Here is a 26057-nt window from a genome sequence, read left to right as displayed (position 1 = left end):
AATCTTCACTTGGCAAGGAATTATTCCAAAGGCATGCGTGTGCCGCTTCCGTGCCGGGAGCTTGGCTTGGCACAGGGGATATAAGCAGAGGCGCTCTGATTGGTCCTAATGTGATACGGTGCTCCTGCGTGACGGGGTGAGATCTGAGGTTGAGACTCAAAGAATAACAAGCCATCTATGCAAGTAGCGGGAGGATGGGTGTTAAAGGGCGTAGGGAGGGAATAGAACTCGAAGGCTAGAACATGCTCGAAGAATGTGGGGAATGGAAAGCAGGCTGAAGCACAGTAAGCAAGGGCGTGTTAAAGGCATATGTGCAATTTAGAAATTAGACTTGGCTGCTGCTAATGGAAGGGTGTGGGGGGGGCAGGAGTGATCAGGCAGATGAATTTGGGAGACCCTTGCAGAAGACCATGACAGATGGTACCCAGACAAGGTTAGCAGCGACAGAGACGATCAGACATGGATGGATTTGAGATACTTCTGAAGGCGGCTCAGCAATCAATGCTGATAGATTGAGGGGGAAAAAAAGAATCAATAACGATGCCTATGTTTTTAGATGAGCAACGGAGTGGATGGTGATGCCCTTTACAAAGATGGGAAGATTTTGTGGCGGAGTTGATAGAGACGGCTGCTGAGAGTAACTTGCTGTGTTGAAGGACGCACTCTCTAAGTATGATACCCTTTCCATTTTTCTATTTTTTTCCCAACCTTGACTCTATCTTGAGGGCCACTTTATTCTAATATCTCTTGCACAAACCCCCTCTAGTTTTAACTGTTGGGTAGTTTTGAGGTAGCTATCACTGGGGAGCTTTATATTCTATAGGAGGCTGTGTCTACAGGTGGACACACATAAAGAAACACTGTGGCATTGACCCATGGATGAACTAGAATTTCGGAGCATTGTTTAGCTGGTAGTTTTTGCAGAACTATGTCCCAGGAGTCCAGAATTCTAACCCAGCCTGGGCATTTGGGGTTGGATCACTGTGTAGGAGGGGGCTGTGTTAGTTCATACTTTGGGATCAGAGGAAGCAAACCCGTCCTATATTTCTGGGAGTGCAGAATGGTGAGCAAGAACAAGTATGAAAACATTTTCAAGAGGCCAATCAGTGGAAGCAAAGAGACTATTTAGCCAGCAAGAGAGAAAGAATTTCTATGAAAGTAGGGTATGAAGAGGTCCTTCTAGGTAACAGTTGTAGGGGGACGGAGGGGGCTCGGAAGTGGGGCTGGAGTCTCTGCAGTTCTAACAAGCTCCCAGGTGATACTGATGTTGCTGGGCTACAGACCACCCTTGGAGTGATGAAGATTTAATGGATCGCCATCGGGAGGAAGGCTAGGGGAGCCCTGAAGACAACTGCTACGGAAAAATTCATGAACAGCTAGACTGATGCCACACTCCAGAATCATCCACCATTTCTTAATACCTACTACTTACAGATAGTTGTATGGCCCATATTTCTCTAATAATAGTTCACTGAAAGCTCAAATAATACTCAGAGGATGCTGGCACCCCTTTCTGTAAGATACCGTAAGACTCAGGACGTTTCAGTAAATTCATAATCCATGGCAGAGATGGCAATATCACGTTTTTTTAAATAACGGATTTTATTGAGATGTAACTCACATACCAAAAAGTTCACTCTTGGGAAGTCCTTATTCCATACACAGCATCGTTCTGTGGGCTTTATATCTACATTTTTCTAGATGAGCAAACAGCCACCTACTCTCTCTACAAGCAGCAGTATGAGCAGCCACCGGGAAGTCAGCAATGGTAAGCGCTCTCAACCAAGGGATTTTGCATCCACACCCCACCCCCACCCCCGCCCCCCAGGGGACATCTGCCAATGTCTGGAGGTACTTTAGGTTGTCACACCTGGAGAGGGGTTTTACTGGCATCTGATGCTGCTAAGCATCCAACAATGCCCAGGACAGCCCCCTCCCCACCAGCAAATAATCTGGCCCCAAATATCCATAGTGCTGACATTGAAAAAATCTGATCTATAATTTCACAGTCTAAGTTCGACTTATTTTCAACGATTGCAATTAGATAAGTCAAATAGAAAGACTCAAATAATATTTTTTCATTATGTTTTAAATATAAATATGGATTCATATCTGCCCTGAGCATCCAGGGAGTCCCTGCTGCACTGAAATGAGTCTTTCCTGGCTGTTTCTGCCCTGCCCCGTCACACAGCTCCTGACCTAGGGCTTTGTTCCCCGGTGAGAATTCAGTAAATGTTTGTTGTAGTTACATGGGTGAAAGGAAGGGTCAAAAAGTGGTGCTTGGTTTCCTAAGCACCATAGTTAGTACATAGCTCGCATCCCCACGTGAACCAATTAGCTTGACTCTGTGATATGGCTTTAGACTATTGTCTTCACCATGACCTTGCTACTTCACAAATAAATGTCTTTAGTTACAAAGGGAACCCCTGAAGAGTATGCAGCAGAATTAGTGCAAAATTATCCTCCTCAGGTAATAAAAAAATAAGTCACTATAAAACTCTTAGAGGAAAACATAGGCAGAACACTCTATGACACATATCACAGCAAGATCCTTTTTGACCCATCTCCTAGAGAAATGGAAATAAAAACAAAAATAAACATATGGGACCTAATGAAACTTAAAAGCTTTTGCACGGCAAAGGAAACCATAAACAAGATGAAAAGACAACCCTCAGGATGGGAAAAAATATTTGCAAATGAAGCAACTGACAAAGGATTAATCTCCAAAATTTACAAGCAGCTCATGCAGCTCAATATCAAAAAAACAAACAACCCAATCCAAAAATGGGCAGAAGACCTAAATAGACATTTCTCCAAAGAAGATATACAGATCACCAACAAACACATGAAAGGATGCTCAACATCACTAATCATTAGAGAACCCTCTTGCACTGTTGGTGGGAATGTAAATTGATACAGCCACTATGGAGAACAGCATGGAGGTTCCTTAAAAACCTAAAAATAGAACTACCATATGACCCAGCAATCCCACTACTGGGCATATACCCTGAGAAAACCATAATTCAAAGAGTCATGTACCACAATGTTCATTGCAGCTCTGTTTACAATAGCCAGGACATGGAAGCAACCTAAGTGTCCATCCACAGATGAATGGATAAAGAAGATGTGGCACATATACACAATGGAATATTACTCGGCCATAAAAAGAAACGAAGTTGAGTTATTTGTAGTGAGGTGGATGGACCTAGAGTCTGTCATACAGAGTGAAGTAAGTCAGAAAGAGAAAAACAAATACCATATGCTAACACATATGTATGGAATCCAAAAAAAAATGTTTCTGAAGAACTTAGGGGCAGGACAGGAATAAAGACGTAGACGTAGAGAATGGACTTGAGGACACGGGGAGGGGGAAGGGTAAGCTGGGATGAAGTGAGAGAGTGGCATGGACTTATATACACTACCAAATGTAAAACAGATAGCTAGTGGGAAGCAGCCGCATAGCACAGGGAGATCAGCTCTGTGCTTTGTGACCATCTAGAGGGGTGGGATAGGGAGGGTGGGAGGGAGAGGCAAGAGGGAGGAGATACGGGGATGTATGTATATGTATAGCTGATTCACTTTGTTATAAAGCAGAAACTAACACACCATTGTAAAGCAATTATACTCCAATAAAGATGTTAAAAAAAAAATCAGTCAGAAAAACTGCAGTAGGAGTGGGACAGTCTTGTTGGGGCCATACGCAAAGAGCAGCCATACCATTAACTATTTTGGAGATTACAAAGCCTAGCTGACTTCTTTTTTTCCTTCACCAAGGGTGATGAGTCTATTTGTAATACTGTTAATGGCTTAAGGTTTTTAACAACCAATGTAAGACATAGGCACAAGAGACTCTCAGTTTAAGGTTAGAAGAAAAACACTTAGGTTCCCTGAAAGGGAGAATGAATTGTCTTAGCTTGAAAACAATAACTGAGAATAATATGAAACATGCTAAGGAAAACTCAGGGTCTTATCCTTCTGGTTCACAGCCACGCTGCCCTCTGCTTCTCTTGGTTCCTCCAAACGGAATTCCATTTAGCAGAATACAAAGCAGGTAGCCTTTGCACCAATGAGGCAATCAACTCAACAGCTACTGCAAGACAAACTACATATTCTGCCAAGTACTCACGTGGAAGGAACGATTCACAATTCGTTCCAATAAATACGTGAAGTCAAATGTCAAGCATCAAACACATCTATCTAAGCTGTTAGAAATTATGAGACTGTTGTTCAGAGGACTGCATATAATGGAATATCCTTCAAGGCCAAACAAAGGCTCCGATCTGTACCCTCCCCATGAGAAACGTTGACAGCTTCGTGCTTCTCACTATAACGCTGATGTGGGCAGAAGCTCCAGCATGAGCCTTGACATGTGTCACTGCATTTGGCTACAGATGCGTTACAAGAAATTACATGGGATGCTATCAGAAAATTGAAAATCCAATGAGTGTTTCACTTAGTTACTGTAATTCTTCAATGCTATTCCAATCTTGTGCAAATTAGAAGCCACTTACCGCTCTGAAGCCTGACAGAAGACTAAGTGAGGTTTTCATTATGCTTCTAATAGGTTTATGGGGAGGTTTCCTATTAAAAGGTACTTGAGAAGAATGATGGGTTGGATCTCTGTATTAAAAGAGATCTTCAAGAGGTAACCAAAATGGTACCTCAAATTTGCCACAAACAGTGAATCGTATGCCCATCTCTGGGTAGGGACAAGATGCCTAATAAATCATCTTTAACAGAAGATTGCAAATAGAACTTATAATTGTCTAATTATGATTCCAGCATGCTCAGGATGGCATTCTAATGGTCATAGTCTGTAGCGTCTAACCTATAGGAATACTTGCCTTAAAACTAGAAAAAATCCCAAAGTAGTTTGTGCATGGGCAGTCTCCTACTTCCTAAGAGTTTGGGAGTAAACACTGAGCTTCTCCCCGTCATTAACCATCATTATCACCACCATCATCACAAAACTTTTCAAACTATTTAATAATTATCAACAGAGTAGTAATATTATATTATATTATATTATATTATGTTTTTAGAACCCAGCATACACAATGCATGCGTGATTTGGGGACATTTGTTATTTCAAAGAAAGAAGAGAATCATTCATATGCTTAAGGGAAGTGTCCTTTGGCTAAAATAGAAAGGCTACTTTCAATAGCAAAAGGAAAAAAATTAGTCCATAGAGACATTTTCTTCCACAAACAAGGACAGCCTTCATTTTGTCAGCATTGGGATCACTTCCTGCAAGGGAACCACAATAATGTATAGTGATTTGATGAAATAATTCTTTGGACCATCAATCTAACTTATGAACATAATAGTATGTTAAGATAAAGCACTTCTTTTCTGGTACACAAACCCATCCATAATGGCTAAGAATATGTTTTCATTAAAACATTCATATACGAAAAACTCAACTCTCAACTCTGTTTCCATGGCAACCTGCAATTCAACTTTTCAGTACACTCAATGCCAGCTCCTTTCTCTTACATGTAATTCCTGAAAAGCATTTGTAAATAAAAATTTTAAGAGGGAAATCTTTGGACAAAGTGTTGCCTAGACACAGAAATAAGGGAAGGGGGCTTATGAGTTCTCATTTCAGCTCTGTTATCCTAGATATTTACACTTAATTAATTTACTTACATAAGAAATATTTATTGACTACCTACCAGGGGCCAAGCTGTAAAAATAATGTTACCATGCTCAGAACTTGGCATAAAGTAACCATAATGCAAAGTAAAACATGCTTGCAGAGTGACAGGGGAGGGAAAGATGTCTTCCAGTTAGAAAATATCAGGGAAAATTTGAAGAAGCATTGACAAATGAGCCGGGTCTTGAACGACACATGTAGTAACATAAAAATGAACAGAGATGACCATAGGCAGATACTAGCTGTTAATAGCTAGTGGGAGGAAGTGGAAAAGAGGGCAACTGGGGGAAAGAAAAGGCAGTGATTCATTCCAGATGAAGCCAGGGATTAGTGAAGGGGAATGGGTTCATCCATCACTCACTCACTCATTCATTCATTCGCCCATTCAAGAAGTGAGCTCCTACACCATTCCTGGCATTTGTCATTGTGTTGTGATACTCTGGTAAGTAAAGCAAAGTCATTTTCCTCCAGACACTTACCTTCCAGGAGATCCTGGAATGCTTTCAATGTTTGCCTAAGGAGTTGCATGTTTTGTAGCAGCTACAAGGAGCCACAAAGCTTTTACACAGGGAGTTACACAGAAAAGCTGGGTTTAGAGAAACTGATGAGCAATAGAGAAGTGAGAGCAAGGCAAGAAGCAGGAAACCATGTTTGAAAGTGTATACTCCGCACTTTCACTGTGGTGGCCCGCGGCTCAATCCCTGCTCGGGGAACTAAGATCCCGCAAGCTACATGGTGCGGCAAGAAGAAAAAAGTGTATTCATTTGCTAGGGCTGCCATCACAAAGCATCACAAAGTGGGCAGCTTAAACGACGGAAATGTATCATCTCACAGAATTCTGGAGGCTAGAATTCAAAAAATCAAGGTGTTGGCAGGATTGGTTCCTTCTGAAGGTGGTGAGGGAGAATCCACTCCACGCTTCTCTCCTGGTTTCTGAAGTTTTTCTGGAAATCTCTGGCATTTCTTGGCTTGTGGCAGCATCACTCCAATCTTCACATGGCATTTTTCTCCCTGCGTCCCATTTCCCTTTTTTATAAGGACACCCAGTCATACTGGATTAGGGCCCACCCTAATGACTTCATTTTAACTTGGTTACCTCTGTAAAGACCCTGTCTCTAAATAAGATCACATTCTGAAGTACTGGGGGTTAAGGCTCCAACATATCTTTTGGGGGGTACAATATTCAACCCATACAGAAAGCATTTGCATCCAGCTGATCTGATCAGATGATGGATTTTTAAAACTTTCCTTCCTTTTTCTGCCAAATAAATCAGGATACAATCATTTTATAATGGAAAAAAGAAAATTAATTTAAAAAGAGGTTATTGTCACTACAATGAGAGAAGAAAGAAGGCTTGAAAGAACGTTATGGAATTGGGAGGGAAGGGGAGATATTTGGGGGTGAAATGGATAGGGCTGATGAGGGGGGAAAGGCAGGGCGTCACCAAAAATGAGGCAGAAGGTGATGACTGAAAACTACTGCAGTAAATCAACAGAACCAGGAAACACCGACGATGAACAAAAGTGGGAGAGAAAGGAGGGTGAGTTTGGTTTTGAGTGTGAGTCACTAGCAGGCAACCCAGAAGATGACGAGTAGAAATCAAAGACCAACTCCAAGAGCAGTCAGAGTCACGCCCAGAAATCTGAAAGCAAGAAACATAAACTCTCAGTGTTTCGGTGCTTCTCCTATAAAACAGTAACAAAATATATTTTCTCTCGTAAGCCATCTGGGAGGATTAGAGGAGTTTACACACAAAGAGCACCTAGAACAGAGTCTGACTCGGAGTAGATACTCCAAAAGTATGGTCCAGAGTGACTGGCCAAGATCCAGGATGGGAGTGGGAAAGGTAAGGGATGATGAAGGAGTTCGGGAGTACGTTCCCAAGGACCGCCTGCATAACCCATGTCTGGGAGAAGACAAGCCAGATGGAGACAGAGAAGTAACAAGAAGTCAGAACTGAGGCAGAGACTCAGTCTCAAAAGAGATGTAAAGGGCAGAGACTCTCGTAGCTGGGTGGTCAGGTCCACCTGATGCTGCAGACAGATGGGGAAAATCAGAGCTGAGACCAGGCACTGATAACTGAACCCTCCCTGTTGACTTCAGGACACTTATTCCAGCAGAGTAGGAAATGTAGCTGTCTGACGGAAAGGGGTGGAGAGGAGCAAACAGGTGACCAGAGACAAGAAATCGAGCCACGGACTTTTTCAGAAGCGAGAGAGGAAACCTCCCTTGAGGAGGTGAACAACTCCAAGGCTGTTTTGTTTACAGGATCAGGTGCTCACAGCCTAGACGGGATGAGACTGACGTCTCTGAGAGGCAGGGTAACGAAGAGAGAAAAGTTGTAGATGGATGCGAAGGAGCTGGGATCAAAATCGGAGGGGGACAATCTTTTTTTTGTTTATTACTGCACCTCCCCCCCAAGGAATAACTGCCCAGTCAAATGGACAGAGGACATTTGCACATGTCAGTGAATGTTCTTGCCCTGGAGAAGACACCAGAAGCATTTCCAATGAAAGGGGTATAGAAATTTACAAATTATCAGGCAGTAGTAGCTTAATGAAGACTGGGTAAGACCTGATTCTCTTCTGCAGGAAAATGCTGGGTGCCACGGTGGCATGCCTATCACACATACAGGGTACAGGGCAATTTGAGGAAACATGTGCAAGCAGAGGACCTTTTCGGAAGACAAAAGGGCACAATGCCCCCTGGGTGCTTTCCAGCCGAAGCCTGGGAGGGGCATTTGCTTCCTCCCCCTCACCACCACCGTCATTTTTTTTTTTTTTTTTAATTTTTATTGGAGTATAGTTGATTTACAATATCGTGTTAGTTTCTGCTGTACAGCAAAGTGAATCAGTTATACATATACATATACCCACTCTTTTTTAGATTCTCTTCCCATATAGGTCATGACAGAGTACTGAGAAGAGTTCCCTGTGCTATACAGTAGGTCCTTATTAGTTATCTATTTTATATATAGTAGTAACACCACGTTTGAAGAGCCTTACAGACACACCTGCAAGGAGAGGAAAATGATGGACTTCTATACATCATCCCCTTTGTCCTTCCTCCTTTGCTTTCTTCCACCTGAGAAGGGAGGATGATTGACAAGATATTCAGTGGGATAAAAATGGAGAATGTGGCAGGGGGAGAAAGACAAATAAAAACAGATACATTTGGAGAAATGAAGAAAAAAGATAGTGAGAAAGAGAATGAGTGAGGAAAAGAGTAAGAAAGATTGGTGAGAAAAGGTTTGGTGAACAAGGTAATCTGCCTAATGAAAAACTAGAGGAGAGGGTAGGAAGTAGTTATACGGGCCATGGCAAGGTATTTTTCGGGCTACTCCATTGTATTTCTTTGTATCAAACTCCATAGGAGCCTGAGACAAGAGGGCTCTTGGGATTCAGGAGGGTAATAATGTCTAAAACACAAAAGCATAACCCCACTGTGGTAAGGGACAAGAATCTTGAAGCAGCTTTAACTCCTACACACTGTTCAAAGCCGTCCTGAGCATCCCTGATGAAGAAACGTAGGGAGGACCACAGGATCAGAAAGCAGTAGAGTTGGGATCTCACCTGGGTCTGAAGGGCACTAAATTCCATGTTTCTAATCATTATACTTAACTACTTCCTAAGACGATCCTATCACTCAGGAAAATAAAGAGTGGCCTCATGCTTCATTACCCTGAGAGCTATTAATTCCAGTGGGCAGAGAGGGGGTGACCTTTGTCTCAGTCCTCAGGACCTTGGAATTCAGCTGTACAAGTCAGTGAGTTAATACATGCAAAGCACTTGCAACAGGGCCTGCAGCACAGTAAGCTCTACAGAACTGCTGGCGGCAACACCAACAATAGAAAGAGTGATAATAACAACAATAACTACACATGATAAAAATACACAATAATTGTGGGAAACAGATCCAAGATGGTCCCCCATGATCCCTGTCTTCTGGTGTTCATACTTTTTTATTATGCCCTCCTCTCGAGTGTGGGAAAGACCTATAACTTGCTTCTAAGCAATAAAATGCAGCAAAGATGATGGGCTTGCATTCCCATAATTATGTTCCCTGATATGACTCCTCTGGAAGACTTGCCCTAGTCCTTCTCTCTCCCTCTTCTGGTTTTGAAGAAGCAAAATGCCATGAATCCTACAGCTGCAAGGAACTGAATGTTGCCACGGGAATATGCAAGCAGGGAGGTAGATCCTTCCCAGTAGGGCGTCCAGATGAGAACCCAGCCCTGCCTGACACCTTCGTTTCAGCCTTGTGAAACCCTAAACAGAGGACCCGGCTAAGTCATGCACAGACTTCTGAGCCACAAAATCATGAGAAGGAGGGAGAATCAATGTATAGTAAGACAACAATAGTATTAGGACTAGCTACATAATTTGCAGAACCCAATGCAAAATGAAAATGCGGGGTCCGTTGTCCAAAATTTATTTAAAATATCAAGATGGCAACAGAAGACCTATATACAGCGACTTCCTGGGCATGGGACCCTGACTGCCCACGTCACACACCCATGAATTTGGGTCTGAATAGCATGTGTTTAATTTAACATCAAGATTAACAATAGAACTAGAATTCAAACGTGGGTCTGTTTGACACAAAGGGTCTTGAAAATACAGAGCAGGGTTGAAAGGATGGTCTGTGGGGCTACCAGCCAGACTGCCGGGGATTGAAGCTTTATCCCACTACTACTGCTAAGCTAGATGGCCTTGGGAAGAGCGTTTAACATAACCGAACCTCTGCTCACTGGGTCTCTGTGGAGATAGTAGTCTGCCCCGCAAAATGCTGTCAGGTATCAGTAATATATGTTAAATCAAGCACATGGGGTCGTGTCTGGCACATAGTAGGAATTCAATAAATGGCAAATATCTTCATCCACTGAACACCACTCTCTATTCCCTAATTATTTGCCACTGACAGAAACTGGTACGCATCTGTTGAAGCTTCAGCAGATTTAGGAAATAATCACCTATTGGTGTGATTCATGAAAGTACCTGGGTAAGAGAAATATGATAGATTAGATTCTTTGAAATGTCTCGGATCAGAAGCAAAACAAAAAAAGCAAGTTGGGAGTTTCCAATGGTGGAGGGGTGCTAATTAACAACTCAGTTAAAAAAGGCAAATTAAACTTTATGGTTCGTTATCCTCCACTGCTTGGTGAATTGTTTTGCTAGGCGAATGATTAAAAATGATCACTTCAGGAAACTGAAATAGCTTCCAAGGAACACAACTATTTTTCAATATTATACAAAAGGTTTCGCCGCAAAATAAACTTACTTGATTAAAAGGAACAGTACTTCTCTGTACGGAAAGCCAGCGGTACAAATGTCGGGCTTGTGACGCATTAGGTATTTTGGAGGCTGCGTACGAATTTTGAAAGAGAAATGGCTTGCTTATGGATAAAACACATCATCGGTTCCTTTCGTGCACTCTTTGTGGGCCCCATAAAGGTTTTCCTAGATACTTGCAATGTATAATTTACATCAAATTAGTTTAGACCTGAGCTCTGCAGAAATGCACACAACTCAAGCATTCCTAAAAATGGGCAGTTTCTAGGGAACCTAAAAGATGGTCAGAAAATAGACATCCTAACAAATTGAAGCATCAGCCCTCATCCTTTCAATTCTCCATGCTTTTTTCTGTGTAATTACATCAGTGGTTCTCAACATTTATTTTTTCTACCCCAGAACACTTGAGACACAAAGCACAGTCCCACCAGTAACTGGGATCAGCTTATGTGTTGGAGGAAGTTGTGTATCAAAAGCATAGCCAGGTTTGGACATTAGGGGGCGCTAGCATGGCGGTGGCATTACTAGAAGAAACACCTCTGATTGCTGAGGAAACAAGTACACATAGGCTCCATTTCTCTGTCTCAAGGCTTTGCTTTCATACTTCTTCTAATAGATTTGTCATCATTATCTTAACAACCATCTGGTCAATAGCACCTAAAGCAATTGTCAAAAAGGTCCCAAAAAAGTCCCATTGCTGATAGTTTCCTGGACACCCTCTGCCACACTTCTTAGTTTTTCACTGTTTAATTCTACCCCCTCTTCATCCCTTAGGATTAATCACCATTTGATTAGCTGATGGTCTCCCCGTTTCCCTCATGTAGCCTGATTGACCCACATCTAAATGCTATAGTTTCTTGTAACTTACACTCTTACACCCTGAACATAGACATTAACACTTTTATCCAAATATCCAGCCAACCTCATCTTCACCCCTGAGCCTGCTGATTCTCTTACCCTCCCCATTCACCTCAAAATGATGCTGGTCTTGGAGAGGACACTAGCGATCTTTACATGTCCCCACCACTCTTCCCCACTAAAACAAGCAAAATGCAACAAACAACAACATTGCAGTAAACTCTGTGACCCCCTGTCATCTCATTGTCCGATGGGAATAAAGCCTAGAGAATCTCGATCCAGATCTGACGCTTTACCACGGAGAACCAGGTATTTGGACTCGCAATGCCCGTATTGCGGATGGAAACCTCGTGTTAGTCAGTGCATTGGAACACTGTGTAGACCAGCCATTTCTGAACCTGCAGCCCGTCAGAACTTAGGCATCGAGGGCTGCCTAGGATGCAGTGCTGGGGGATGAACTCTCCACACTCTTGAAAGACAGTCTGAGCTTAAGCACAGGATGACCGGGCCACCAGAGTGGCCACAATCCCCAGTCAGTCCCGTCCACTCCATCTCTGCCTGCCCCAGGCCAGGCCTTCTGCGTAGGGCAGAGCCCATGTCACATCTTTTCCCCACCACTTGTGCAGCACACTTTGGGTTTCCTGGAGCTCACAGGACCAGGCAGCACTCATGTGTCTCCTCAGGCGGTAGACAGCCATGACGATACCCCTAGAGAGGCATTCATTTATGCAAGATTATTTGTTGAGTGAATGTACGACAGATACTGGGACAGGCTCGTGGGATGCAGTGCTGAGCTAAACCAGACAGGCCCTACGTGCTTGCTGCTTGCAGATACAAATTAGATAATCACAGAAGTCAATGTAAAACTGCAATTATAAATGCTGCAAACAACGGGTGTCTGATTCTGTAGGAAATTCCAAATTATAAAAGAAGGGCCCCTAATTTGAGTTGGGGTCTAAAAGGATAAGTTGGAACTAGACTAGGTAGGCAAGGATGTGTGTGTGGAGGGGGGCTGGGTGTGTGGGTGTGTGGGTGTGTGGGTGTGAGTATAGGTGTGTATCATCAGTCTATATATGAGTGTGTATGTGTGTGAATGCATATGTGTGTTAGTGCATATGTGTCAGTGTGTACATGAGTATGTAAGTGTGCATGTATGTGTGTGTGAAGCTCGGAGTGGAGCATCTGAGGCATGAAACACAGCACGAATGAAGACCCTACGGCAGAACAAACCAGGGTGTGTTTGAGCAACTGTAAGAAAGAAATCTGTCTGGACTGGGAAGTATGTGAATGAGGGGAAGATGCAGAGATATGATCTTGTAGAGCATGTGAAGCACATTGGCCTTTATTCAAAGAACAATGGGAAGCCACCAAAGCATCCGAAGTGGGGAGTGAAATACCAGTTGGGTTTAAAAGAAATCACTGCAAATCTGATGAAGAAATTAATGGCGAGAGTTAGAGCAGAGCTAGCAAGACTTTGGAAGTTCTCTGGGGAGTCAAGGCGCCCTAGCTTAGATCAGGGTGGTGGCACTGGAGATGGTGACACCCTACGAGGTGGGGAATATGAGTGGCAGAATTATGACTTACTTATTCAGCCAGAAGCAGAGTACCTGCCATGTGCCTGATAGGACTAAAGATACATAAAGATGAATAAGACAGGCTCTGCCTCTGAAGCTCACATTCCAGAAGGAGAGACCAACATGGAAGCCAACCACAGCCATATGGGCAAGGGTGGCGGAACATGACTCAACCAACACTGCTGAGCAGGTGAGCAATCAGGCGAGTCTTGCCGGCAGAGATGAATGATGCAACAATTGCTGTGACAGCCTATCTTGCCGGAGAGCAGAGCCCCATGAAAAATGAGCCTCAGCAACACAGAAGTTTTCTCTTCCAATCCCATATCTCCAAAGAAGGCACTTATAAATGATCTGGAAGATAATAACTTGCTTCCTCTGAAGCACTCTCTCAAAACAAACAAACAAAAAATCATGCAACAAAATACATGACAGAGACCTCTTGGAAAACAACAGTCTCCACTGTCTTTATTTTTATATGTCATGCATTGATATGCTTGTGTTTATATTCATATTATGTAGGTTCTTTGAAACAACTGTGATTTATTTTATGTGGCTGGAGAAAAGAACTAACAGTCACATATCCTTCCTCCGTTAACTAAGTCCATCCTTATTTGAAATGACACATCTATACTATATACATTTGTAATGTTCTCATGGGTCTGTTTTCTCCAATGAGTAATTTAACCCATACCAATAAGCACCATATTAGTCAGAAGAGACTAGGCTATGCTGCAGTAACAAATAACCCTAAAAACTCAGTGGATTAACACAACAGATGCTAATTTCCTGATGAGACAAAACAAGGTCATTAATCCAAGCTGCTTCATTTCATTCCTGGGATAACTTTATCTCAATATGTGCTTCTATGGGCCGGGAGAAAGAATGGAGAAGCCACACATTTCACTGAGCAAAACCAGTCACACAAGCCCACCTAACCGGAAGGATGCTGGAAATGTTGAGGCACAAATGGAATGTCTGCTGAGCATGAATGTTTCTGTCAAAAGTACCCCCCATAGAGACTTCCCTAGCAGTCTGGTGGTTAAGACTTCATGCTCCCAACGCAGGGGGCACGGGTTCGATCCCTGGTTGGGGAACTAAGATCCCGCATGCTGCATGGCACTGCCAAAAAAAAAAAAAAAAAGGAATAGTTTCATTAAAAAACTTATCCCCCATAATCATTAAATCTTAGGCACAAACCACCCATGGGGAAAATTTTCCAGTGTAATAAGGTGTTTTCTTCTGCCTTGATTGGTGGTTAAAACCCAGTAAAGAGCATCTGGCTCCTTTGTGAACTAAAGCATGCTAAGCTTCTGCATGGCAAAATAAAATAATGATAATAAACAATATATGCTCTGAAAAACGAATTAAAAGAGCAGCTCAAATCATCATGAAGCCAGATCAGTTCTAAGTAACGCTTCTTAAGTGTCATTATCCATTAGACGTGCACGGGAAGTGTTTTGTGGATTTTTGTCCCCCATCCTATCTTTTAACCTCTCAAACAGCCTCCAACAGAGAGCCAAATCGTGGCAGGAGATGCTGCTGCTGATGCCAGAATACATGAGGCTCTCCAATTTATGAAGGATGATTACATAACTATGATGAGAATGAACTTTTCTCACTTTCCACAGAAAGCTAATGGGGAAGAAATGGGCTTTTAGAACTCCAGCAACAGCAAATTAGATTAGTCAGTAAAATAACTTTATCACCAGAGACAGTAGCTATGTATCGATACGGTGACTCCTGAAAGGATCACCTCTGTACCCGCTGCCCATCCAGTTCCTCCCGCTTTGGAGCCATCTGGGGAGCGGGATGGAATTGTAGGTTTCTGCCCTCAGCTGCTCTGCATCAGAATGCCTGAGGGTGGGTTTCATTGAAACAATTATTCTAGAGCAGGGGTTAGCAAGCTTTTTCTGGGAAGGGCCAGATAATAAATAGTTTAGGCTTTGCTGGCCATACAGTCTCAACTCCTCCACTCTAATTCCAGTGCACAAATAGCCATAGACAATATGTAGCTAAATCATTATGGCTTTGCACCAATAACATATGACTTCTAAAAACAGGTGATGGGCCAGATTGGGTCCATGGGCCATAGTCTGCTGACCCCTGTTGTAGAGTATTTTTCAGGAATTTTTTTTTTTTAAGAAACATTGTACACACAGTGAAATGCACAGATCTTAGGCTCATAATGTTTTTGAGTTTTGACAAATGCATATACCCATCTAGCCAACACTAATCAAGTGTAGATCATTCCATCACTCCAGTGTGGTACCATTCCATCACCCCAGTGTGGTACCCAGACTTCTAAAGGCAATGACTGTTCTGAATTCTCTCACCATTTATTTGCATTGTCAACTCTTGAACATCACACACATGAAAACATATGGTACGCATGCTTCTGTGTTTGGCCCCTTATGTTCTTTCTAAAGTATTGGAGATTCACCCACATCAGTACATAGATCACTAGTCAGACTTTTTCACATGGCTGAGACTACTAATTAAATTTCATGAGTACCACAATGTATTCACCAATTCTTCCACTGATGAACATTCGAATTGTTGGCTTCCAGTTTTGTCTATTATGAGTAAAGCTGCAATAACCTTTACTACTGTATGCATGTGTATCTGTGGGTGGGGGATTATATGTTTTTATTACCCTTAAGTAATTACTGAAGAGTGGAATTGCTGGGAAATAGATGTCTCACTATAAAATAAACTACCAAACAGATTCCCAAAGCACTTGTGCCACTGTGCACTCCCACCAGCAATGGATGAGAGTTTCCGTTCCTCAACGCCCTCACCAGGATTTGGTGGGTTTTTTGTGTGTTTTTTAGTTATTCCAGTGGGTGCGAAGTGGTATCTCATTGTGAGTTTTTCATAATGACCACAATCTCCAGCACTTTTTAATATGCTCAAAAGACATTCTTATAGCCTCTGATATGAAATGTACATTCAAGTCATTCTCCCACTTTCAGCGGGTTGTCTTTATATATTCAGAATATAAGTCCTCTGGCAGACAGCAGAATTGTGAATATACTCTCCCACTCCATAGTCTGCCTTTTCATTTGCTTTATACCTTTGAAAGAAGTTTTTGATTTTAATGAAGTCCAGTTTATCATTTTTTTCCTTCTATCATGAGTGTCTGTGTACACCAAGATTGCAAAGATATTCTCTTATGGTTTCTTCCAGAATCTTTATCATTTTAAACATTTAGATCTATGAACTATTCCAAATTAATTTTTGTGAGGTATAGGTCAAGGTTCATTTTCTTCCATGGTAACATAAATTTCCTTCTTAGATCTACTTTAGCTGCATCCCACAAATTTTAATATGCTGCGTTTTCAGAATCAATCATTTACAAATATTTTATAATTTTCCTTGTGAGTCATTCTTCTTTAAAGCACTGGTTATTTAGAAGTTTCTAGTTTGGTTTCCAAATAATTGAGGATAATTCTAACACCCATGCCACATCTGATGTCTCTATTAACGTTGTTTTCTATCTCGCTTGTGGGTCACACTTTCCCACTCATTCATAGGTTTAGCAACTTTTATTGCATGTTGGACAACATGGATACGTCTTATAGGAGTCTAGATTATGCTACCTTCTTTTAAAGGATGCTGAGTTTTTTTCACACAGATGGTTACATTACTAGAGGATTATTTTGATCCTGTCGAGCTTGGTTTTATTCTTTGTCCATTGGGTATATTTCCACCTTGAACTGAGTCATATGGTGTGGGCTTATTCTAGTAGAATAAGAACTTACTCATAAGGCACGGCCATTCTGGGGTCACAGCTGACTGTACGGGATGTTTAACAACACCCGCCCCAAACCCTGATTAGATGGATCCCAGCCCTGCATCAAGTGGTCTCTGCTAAGTCTGATGAAGTCTCGCCCTGTTCATGCATAGCCCAGCCCTCAGCCAAGGAAGGACCTACAGTAAATCTCCGTGAAGATTCATGAGTACTCCCCTGCCCATATTCCTCTTTTCTGGTATACTGCCCCAAAAATTCCACTTCAGAAGCCAAGAATTCCAATCTCTACCTCTCTCTTAGTTCAGTGAGATGCTCCCTCTGCTTGGTGCCTCTCACCTGCTCTGAAGCAGAAAAGGGCTCCTGGACGGAGAGCCAGGGCTTTATGAGGCTCAGTACCTGCGTTCCCTTCTCTCCGGGACCACAGAACTGCACTGCCAGTTTGATGGATGCCTGAAAAGAACAGCCTCATACATTCTATTCAGTTTTACAGTTGTTTTCAATAGGAGGAGAAGCCTGGCATCAGTTATAACATCAGGGCTGCATGCAGAAGTCTTTTTAGAGTAGGACAATCCAACAGAAATAGAATGCAAGCCACATATCATTTAAAGTTTTCTAACAGCCACATTAAAAATAAAAAGCAAAAATGAACAAGTGAAATCCTATTAGTAATGTATTGCATTTACTGAATATATCCAAAGATGATCACTCTATTGAGTAATCAATGTAAAAATTATTGAGATGTTTTACATTATTTTTTCACACTTAGTCTTCAAAAGCCTGTATTTTACCCGTAACAAGCACAACTCAGTTTGATCCAGCCACATTTCAGGTGTTCAGTAGCCACGTGCGGCTAACGGCTACTGTATCGGGCAGCCAGCTCTATCCTTAAGCATAACAAATTGGAGAAACACTGGACTTCAGGGGTTTTCAAACCCATTTCCCGCATCCCCAAGCACAGCGATCAACACACACTCCCCTCACCCAATTCTCTGAAACAGAAAAGGGCTCCGGCCAAAAACTTCCTTTGTCTCATCAAAAATATGGGACAAAAAAAAATTTAAGTTTTACAAATGCAAACCAAAGTAGCTATTACGAAAGTCTCAAGTTAATGTCACTCCACTGAGAATGTGTTATTAACGTCCCATCTCTCTCTGAGTGTTCAACGTTTATTTAATGGTGTGACCTTTCTTGGGTCTTGATTTCTAAATCTATGACGTGAACAAAGCCGTAAACTGTGCTGCCTAGGAGGCAGGGTGGTTTAAATTGACGGGGGAGCAGAATTATTTGAAAAGGTCCCACATGAATCTTCTTTAGAGGCTTATCGCCACCTAACCTGAGCTCCATTTCCACAAGGTCAGCTTCATTTTCACTCTTGGAATTCAAAGCTATGTGTTCTCCAAGGCCCACACACACATCGCTTCACTTCTTTGAGCCCCTGCACTACCTACCTCAGGGTTTGGCATGTGATGCTCCAAGATTTCTTGAATTAAAAGGCCCAGATCAGGGCTTCCCTGGTGGCGCAGTGGTTGAGAATCTGCCTGCCAATGCAGGGGACACGGGTTCGAGCCCTGGTCTGGGAAGATCCCACATGCCGCGGAGCGACTAGGCCCGTGAGCCACAATTACTGAGCCTGCGCGTCTGGAGCCTGTGCTCCGCAATAAGAGAGGCCGCGATGGTGAGAGGCCCGCGCACCGCGATGAAGAGTGGCCCCCACTTGCCGCAACTAGAGAAAGCCTGCGCGCAGAAACGAAGACCCAACACAGCCATAAAGCCCTCGCACAGAAACAAAGACCCAACACAGCCATAAATAAATAAATAAAATTTAAAATAATAAACTTTCTTTAAAAAAAAAAAAAAAAAGGCCCAGATCAACAGAGAGTCATATGTTTTCATCCAGAGCCCCTGAAGCAGGTACTCGAATTAGGTGGAACAGGAGAAAAGCAAGGCAGAAAGAGAAGTTTTTAAGGGAGAAAGACAGAAAATAACCTGGGACACAGAATATGTTTGTTCTGCCCTTTTAAGCCAAACCACTGAATCCCACCAAGGCTGCCTGTCTCAACGCGCTGTCACTCTGGCCACAGCAACCCCCTTTCAGTTTCTCACACATGTCAACCTGATTCCCATCTCAGGGTCTTAGGATATGCTGTTCCCTCTGCCTGGAATGCTCTTCCAATAGCTGTTGGCAAGGCCTGCTCCTCCGCTCTCTCCAAGATTTAGCAGAAACATCACCTTTTCAGAGAGCCTTCTCCACTGCCCCTTACCTACTGTTTTCTAGCTCATAATCATGTTGATTTCTTCCCTAGTATCTGTCACAAGGGGCCACCGGTGTCTGAGGCATTTACTTCCTTGTGGTCTGTCTCCCCATGAGAACGTAAGTTCCACGAGGGCGGGGGCCGTCTCTGCGGTCTCTCCTCTGCTTCCCAGCCCCCAGCCCAGTACCTGGTCTCTACTAGACCCTTGACATACATACACGTTGACTATTATGCGAATACTACGCCCTTGAGCTGTGGAGTTCTCAGATGGGGAGGGAAAAAATCCTGCTCTACTCAAAGCCAATGGGGGAGCCAGATCCCTGAACATATGTATTAAGTTATGGGAGGTAAATCAATGGTAAGCATTCCTGGGAGTGCACACTGTGACTCGGACTATGGGCCTGAAGTCACATGGAAGATGGACCTTGACTCCACCGCTTACTAGCTCTGTGACCGTGGGCACGTTATTAACTGCCCACGTCTGTTTTCTCCTTCTGAAATGGGATGAATGAAAATTTCTACTTGAAGGCGTTGTCGAGATTAAATAAAATAATGGAGCAAGCACTGGGCCTGGCACATAGGAAAGGTTCATTCACTAAGTGGACACTATTAGCTATGATGGTTGTTGAAAAATTGATCTCGTGGCCCCATCAGAAAAGTAAGAGAGGATAATTCCAATGGCCTACAGACTTGAGGTTGCCTTTGCTCAGTTTGCTGGCCCTTGTGAATATCATTTGGAAACTTTGAAGTCTTCCTCATTTATTGGTGAACTTCTCTTTTTTTTCTTTAATTCTCCATCACATTTTGAATGGGATATTTAGTCCTTTGGGTTTGATTTCCTGGCTGCAGTAGAAATAGAAAATGCAAGTAAACACCATATTGGAAATCTGACTGTTCAATGAATCGCAGAATTCCTTTCTCATTTATCATAGGCAAGAAAAAAAGAATGAGTTAAAGTTGTTTATAAGACAATCAAACTACGCTCCTTGAGAAGCAATTATTTTGAAGGAACTTCCCCCATTCCTTATAGCCTTACCATTTTCATACTGAAAGGTATTTAACTGGAAATCATTTTTTTTAAACAGCAGTCTCATAATCCTTCATAAAATCTCTCCCCAGCAATATCAGTAGGAAGGTGTGTATATCTCACAATATAATGGGGAAGAAAATCCCCTACTAACCCTTTGCCGCTGATCTGTGAGAACATCCTACAGAGAGCTGGCCAAGGACAGTAATTGCATTACTCCATTTCCTGCAAATTCTGATCAATCAGAACCATCAGTCCAGCTTAGGGACGCATTTCCGCTGACTGTGACCCACTCCATAGCCTTTTCACCTTGGACTCAGAACCTACAATGAGGCCAAAGCAGCTTTGGGTGCACACTTCCCCACATATTTAATCCTTGGCCATGAGAAATACACTCCAGGCACCTGCCACTCCCAATTTTAACCACTCAAGGGGTTCTCATCAGTGTAAAATATCCAGGGGCAAACACAGATGATGCCGATTCTTGGAAGGCTTATCCACGTGCCAAAAGCAGACAAACGATACACTCCCTCCCAGTTCTGGCAAACACCAGGGTCCTCAATGCCCATTTTACTGCTTTTCCATCTCAACCGGGGAGACAAGAGGCCCCCATGACGAGACCCCACCTCTTCTCCTCTCTCCTCTGTCTAGTGAATTATACTTGCACTTTCAGATAAGACCAAAAAATTGTAATAATTGTAGGGAGTGTGAGGGACTTGGGGGCTGATCGAGGAAAAGATATGACCAAGAGAGGCAGTCATCCACAACAAGCTTTGCTGGGTGGCAGCTGGACAGAGTTGTACGAGAGGAGACTTTCCTCACAGCAGGGACCATCCATCTAGTCTGCATGGGCTGCTGTAACAAAACACTTGGCACTTTAATCGGAAAATATATTTTTACCTACACACACACACACACACACACACACACACACACTGCCACACGGATCACATTCTGCAACCCTGCAGAACGAATGACAAAGGTCCCGTGGCCTTCTCTTCCCATTAACTGGAAAGATAGAGTTACTCTTCCCCCTTCAGTGAGGGGAGAGCCAGTGAGCCCCCAGGGTGCTGACTCAGCACATTGGCCACCGGTCCCCCACTGTCAGTCAGTCATTAATGGGAAGAGGATACTGCAAGGAACACAGACTCAGCATAATGTAAGCCCAACAAATAGCCAGTGAAGGAAGGTGGCTTCAAGGCAGAGTACGTCTTAAGAGATGGACTCAAATGAGAAAAAGATGAAAACAGCAAAGAAAGGAGTTAAGGGATTCATAAAATTCATTTGTTCACCCCCCGTGCATAGAAAATCCTTTAAAATTGTGTGTGCATGCGTGCGTGTGCATGTGTGTGTGTGTGTTTGATCACCTTTTAGACACTAGGCCCTCTGATAAGTAATGAAGATATACAGATCATTAAGGAATCTTCCCCACTATCAAGAAGCTCACAGAGTAGCAGAGGAAGCAATCAATCAAACAAGCAAAAGACATTAAAAAATAATACGAGCATTCGCCGAGTACTAGGTCTGTCCCAGACATTTCATAGGCGTTGTCTGATTTCATCCCACAGTCAACCTACAGAGACAGGTAGTGTTAATTACCCCGTTTTTACAGAGGAGGAAACTATCTCAGAGAGATTAATTAACTTGTTCAAATTCACACAGCTAGTAAAAGTAGGAGGTGGATTGGCCCCAGGCACCCTTGACTCCAAATAAGGAATAAGCTTACGAAGAAACTGGAACCCTTGACCACTGCTGGTGGGAATGGAAGACTGCAGCTGTTTTGGGAAACAGTCTGGCGGTTCCTGGGTAAGTTAAACAGAGTTATACCACATGACCCAGCAACTGCACGTCTAGTTCTGTACCCACAAGAATCGAAAACAGGGACTCAAACACTTGTATACGCATGTTCAAACACTTGTACACCACAGCCAAGAGATGGAAACAACCCAAACAGCCATAAAGTGATGAATGGATACATGAAATGCAGCACGTCCCTACAATGGAATACGACTCGGTCATAAAAAGGAATGAAGTACTGATAAATTTTACAAGGTGAAAAAGCCTCAAAAACATGATGCTCAGTGGAATTAGCCAGACACAAAAGGCCACATACTGTATGATTCCTTTCCTATGAAATATGCAGAATTAGAAAATCCATAGAGGGACTTCCTTGGTGGCGCAGTGGTTAAGAATCTGCCTGCCAATGCAGGGGACATGGGTTCGAGCCCTGGTCCGGGAAGATCCCACATGCGGCAGAGCAACTAAGCCCGTGCGCCACAACTACTGAGCCTGCGCTCTAGGGCCTGCGAGCCACAGCTACTGAGCCCACGCGTCTAGAGATCGTGCTCCACAACAAAGAGAAGCCACTGCAATGAGAAGCCCGCGCACCGCAACCAAGAGTAGCCCCCGCCCTCTGAAACTAGAGAAAGCCCACGCGCAGCAACAAAGACCCAATGTAGCCAAACATAAAAATAAATAAAATAAATAAATTTAAAAAAAAAGAAAATCCATAAAGAAAGAAAGAACTAACGGGAGAAGGAATGGGGAGGAACTGCTTAACGGGTGCAGGGTTTCCTTTTGGGGTGATGAACATGTCTCAGAACTACATAGTGGCGGTGGTCATACAGGACCGTGAATGTACTAAATGCCACTGAATCACACATTTAAAAATAGCGAATGGTTAATCTTTATGTCTTGTGAATGTTGCCTCGATAAAAATACAAAAGAAAAGAAGATCAAGAATCCCAAGGTCTGTTTTCTTTGGAAGGAAATCCAGTGCCAGTCTGCTCAGCTCACTACAAAGGGAGTCTTGAGTGTATCAGGCAGGAGAACATCAGGACCGGGCATCTCTGCCAACAAACAAGCACCTGGGAAGCCACACGTCACCCCAAAGCTGAGAGGAGAGTGCGAGTGTGGGAAACACTGAAAAAGTCCAGAGAGGCTTCCTTTCGTTGTGGACGAACTCAGGGAGGCACTTCTGCTCTCATTTGAATGCCCTGGAAACAGCATTATAATAGATGGGAGAAGACTTTATAGATAAGGAAATGGGGCACAGAGACCTTGTGTGATGTGACCAAGGTCACACAGTGAGAACACAGCCAAGTAAGCACCCAAACATGTTGAAATACCAGAACCTGTAGACCCAGAACCTCCAGGACCCTTGAAGATTCCAACAAACCACCCTGAAGGAGTGTTACGGGGGTTAGCTACCTGGGGAGTGTGCAGGAAAGCTGGTCCAGACTCAGCATCCCTGCCTCTCATCCTCTCTGGTCCTGGAATCCACATCCTCAAACACTCTCAGCTGTTATCTCCACACAATTTCTCCCAAGATTCCTATGCTGACCACATGGTTTTCACTTCTGCCGATTATTCTCGTTGCTGGAGACAGAGACTGACAGCACTTCGTTCCACTGCCTACACGTCTAGCCCGCTCCCTCCGCTGAATCATTAATAACATTTTTTTTCATTCATTGTCACTTATACCGGCACACAATCCATTTCAATTCTTAAAGTCCTACCCTGATTCAGAGAGGCAGTGATTAGGGGTAATTAGACTTTGAAGTAAAGCAGTCTCAGGACTGAAATAAAACCATCCCGTAACCAGCCGTGTGGTCTCAGGACAGGAACATCAGTCCTCTCTGCCTCTGTCATGTCTGCAAAATGGGGACAACTGGGACACTGATATCAAGGGACTGCTGTGAGGATCAAATGAGATAAAGCATGAGACACTTCTGGACCCAGTATTTAGTATCTGACCCAATATTTACACATCCAGTAAGCATTCGTTATTATGTGAGGAAGCACCATAGTGGAGTGAGGAAAAGTTTGGTGGAAAGTGTTTGACCACCTGGATTCAAATAATGACTTCATCACTTCCAGCTGAATAAACTTGGGCAAGTTACTAACCCTCTCTGAGCCTTGATGGAAATAGTGGTATCTATCAGAAGGATGAGTATGAACAGTAAATCATATTGGCCATAAACAAACTAAGTACAGTGTCCAACACACACATATGTGCTCAATAGCTGTAATAATTAATATTATTACGAGATTCACAGCAAAATGTGGTGGCTCTTGTTGGTAGCACACATCTGCATAATCATTTCTTCTAAATAAGAAAACAAAATTTGCAAGGCAATTAACTTTTCAACTAGCGAAATTATTTACAGCTAAGGCAAAATAGATGGAAACACAACTATAGGATGGAGACAGATTAGGGGTTGCCCATGGGTGTGGGGATGAGAGAGGGGTTGACTGCAAAGGAAGTCTGGGAATGATGGAAATGTTTTCCATGGGACCGTACTGGGGGATACAGACTTCATGTACTTGCCAAAATCGGTAGCACTGAACACTACAAAGGGTGAATTTTACTGTATGTAAAATTTTTAAAAATCAATAAGAATGTGGGAGGAAATCAAGAAGGAATACAGACTGTGACAAAGAAATTTAATTGTACTACAAATGAATCACATAACCACACTGAAAGGTGAGAGAAAGAAAGGAAAGGAGCTTTGGGAAACTGTTCTGACTGGATACTTACACAAAGCGATGTGTACACAAAAACAGTAGTTCATATATTTGTTTATCCCAGGAGTATAGGTCAACAATTCTAAAGCTATATGAATATTAGAACAAATAAGTAAATATATTATAGAGTGGGAGCCAGGTTTCTCACTGTCAGAGAAATAAGTTCCAAATAAGTAAAAGGGAAAAGTTAATCCCTAAGTGATGGATTGGAGTCAGAGTCATCAGTATTAACTCATGTTTTTAAAATAGATATGCAGATATTGATACAAAAGTAAACACAGATGTCTGTACACATACATACAGATGTGTACATTCACATATTTTTGTAGATCTACTGACAGGGCCCAGAAGCACTGACATCCCAGTAACAATGTGAACACCTCTGCTCAGATCTTGGTTTCTAAACACTGTTCACTAACAAAAGGAACTGGAGTTCCTTGAAGAAGGGGCTGATTCCAGGGATGGGTCAGAGAAAACATAAGATGAGCCTGGAGCAACTCACGGTGCCAAAAATTTAGGAAGTGCTCAAAAAAAAACTGGGTATGTCTAAAGGGCACAAGAACCAAACAGAAGGAGCTCCCAAGAGCCAAAACTGGAATACTTTGAGCAACAAAAATAATGACAAAATTAGACTGTAATCCAAAGGAAAAAAATATTCTTGAGTTCCCAATGATATAAACAACTAAATAACAGAATAAACGGAGAAGAAAGGAAAATGCTTCCTTACAGAAGAGTTCCAATTAATACATGTAAAAGGGCTGAGAGAAACAGAAAATCACGGTGAGAACACTAAAGTAATAAATTATTGTGCTATTAAGTACAAAGGGAAAAACAGTAAACTTCCAGGGAAGAAACCTGGCAGACACCTCCCCAGTTAAATGATCAAGGATAATATCACCAGGAATAAGATACACAGATCTTATGTGTTCTCCAATGTGGTACCCTGAGAAGGACTCAACACTTTTGGCATCCTTTCCAGTCATAGGTAACTTCAGTCTAAATAGGGACAAACAGCAGACAACCCCAAACTGAGGGATATTGTACCAAAAAAAAAAAAAAAAAAAAAAGACAAGCACTCTTCAACAGTATCAAATCCATGCAAGACAAAAACAAACAAATA

Source organism: Eubalaena glacialis, chromosome 13, assembly GCF_028564815.1.
Source record: "Eubalaena glacialis isolate mEubGla1 chromosome 13, mEubGla1.1.hap2.+ XY, whole genome shotgun sequence".
In the NCBI taxonomy this organism is placed as follows: domain Eukaryota; kingdom Metazoa; phylum Chordata; class Mammalia; order Artiodactyla; family Balaenidae; genus Eubalaena; species Eubalaena glacialis.
Note: the sequence above shows the minus strand (reverse complement) of the source record.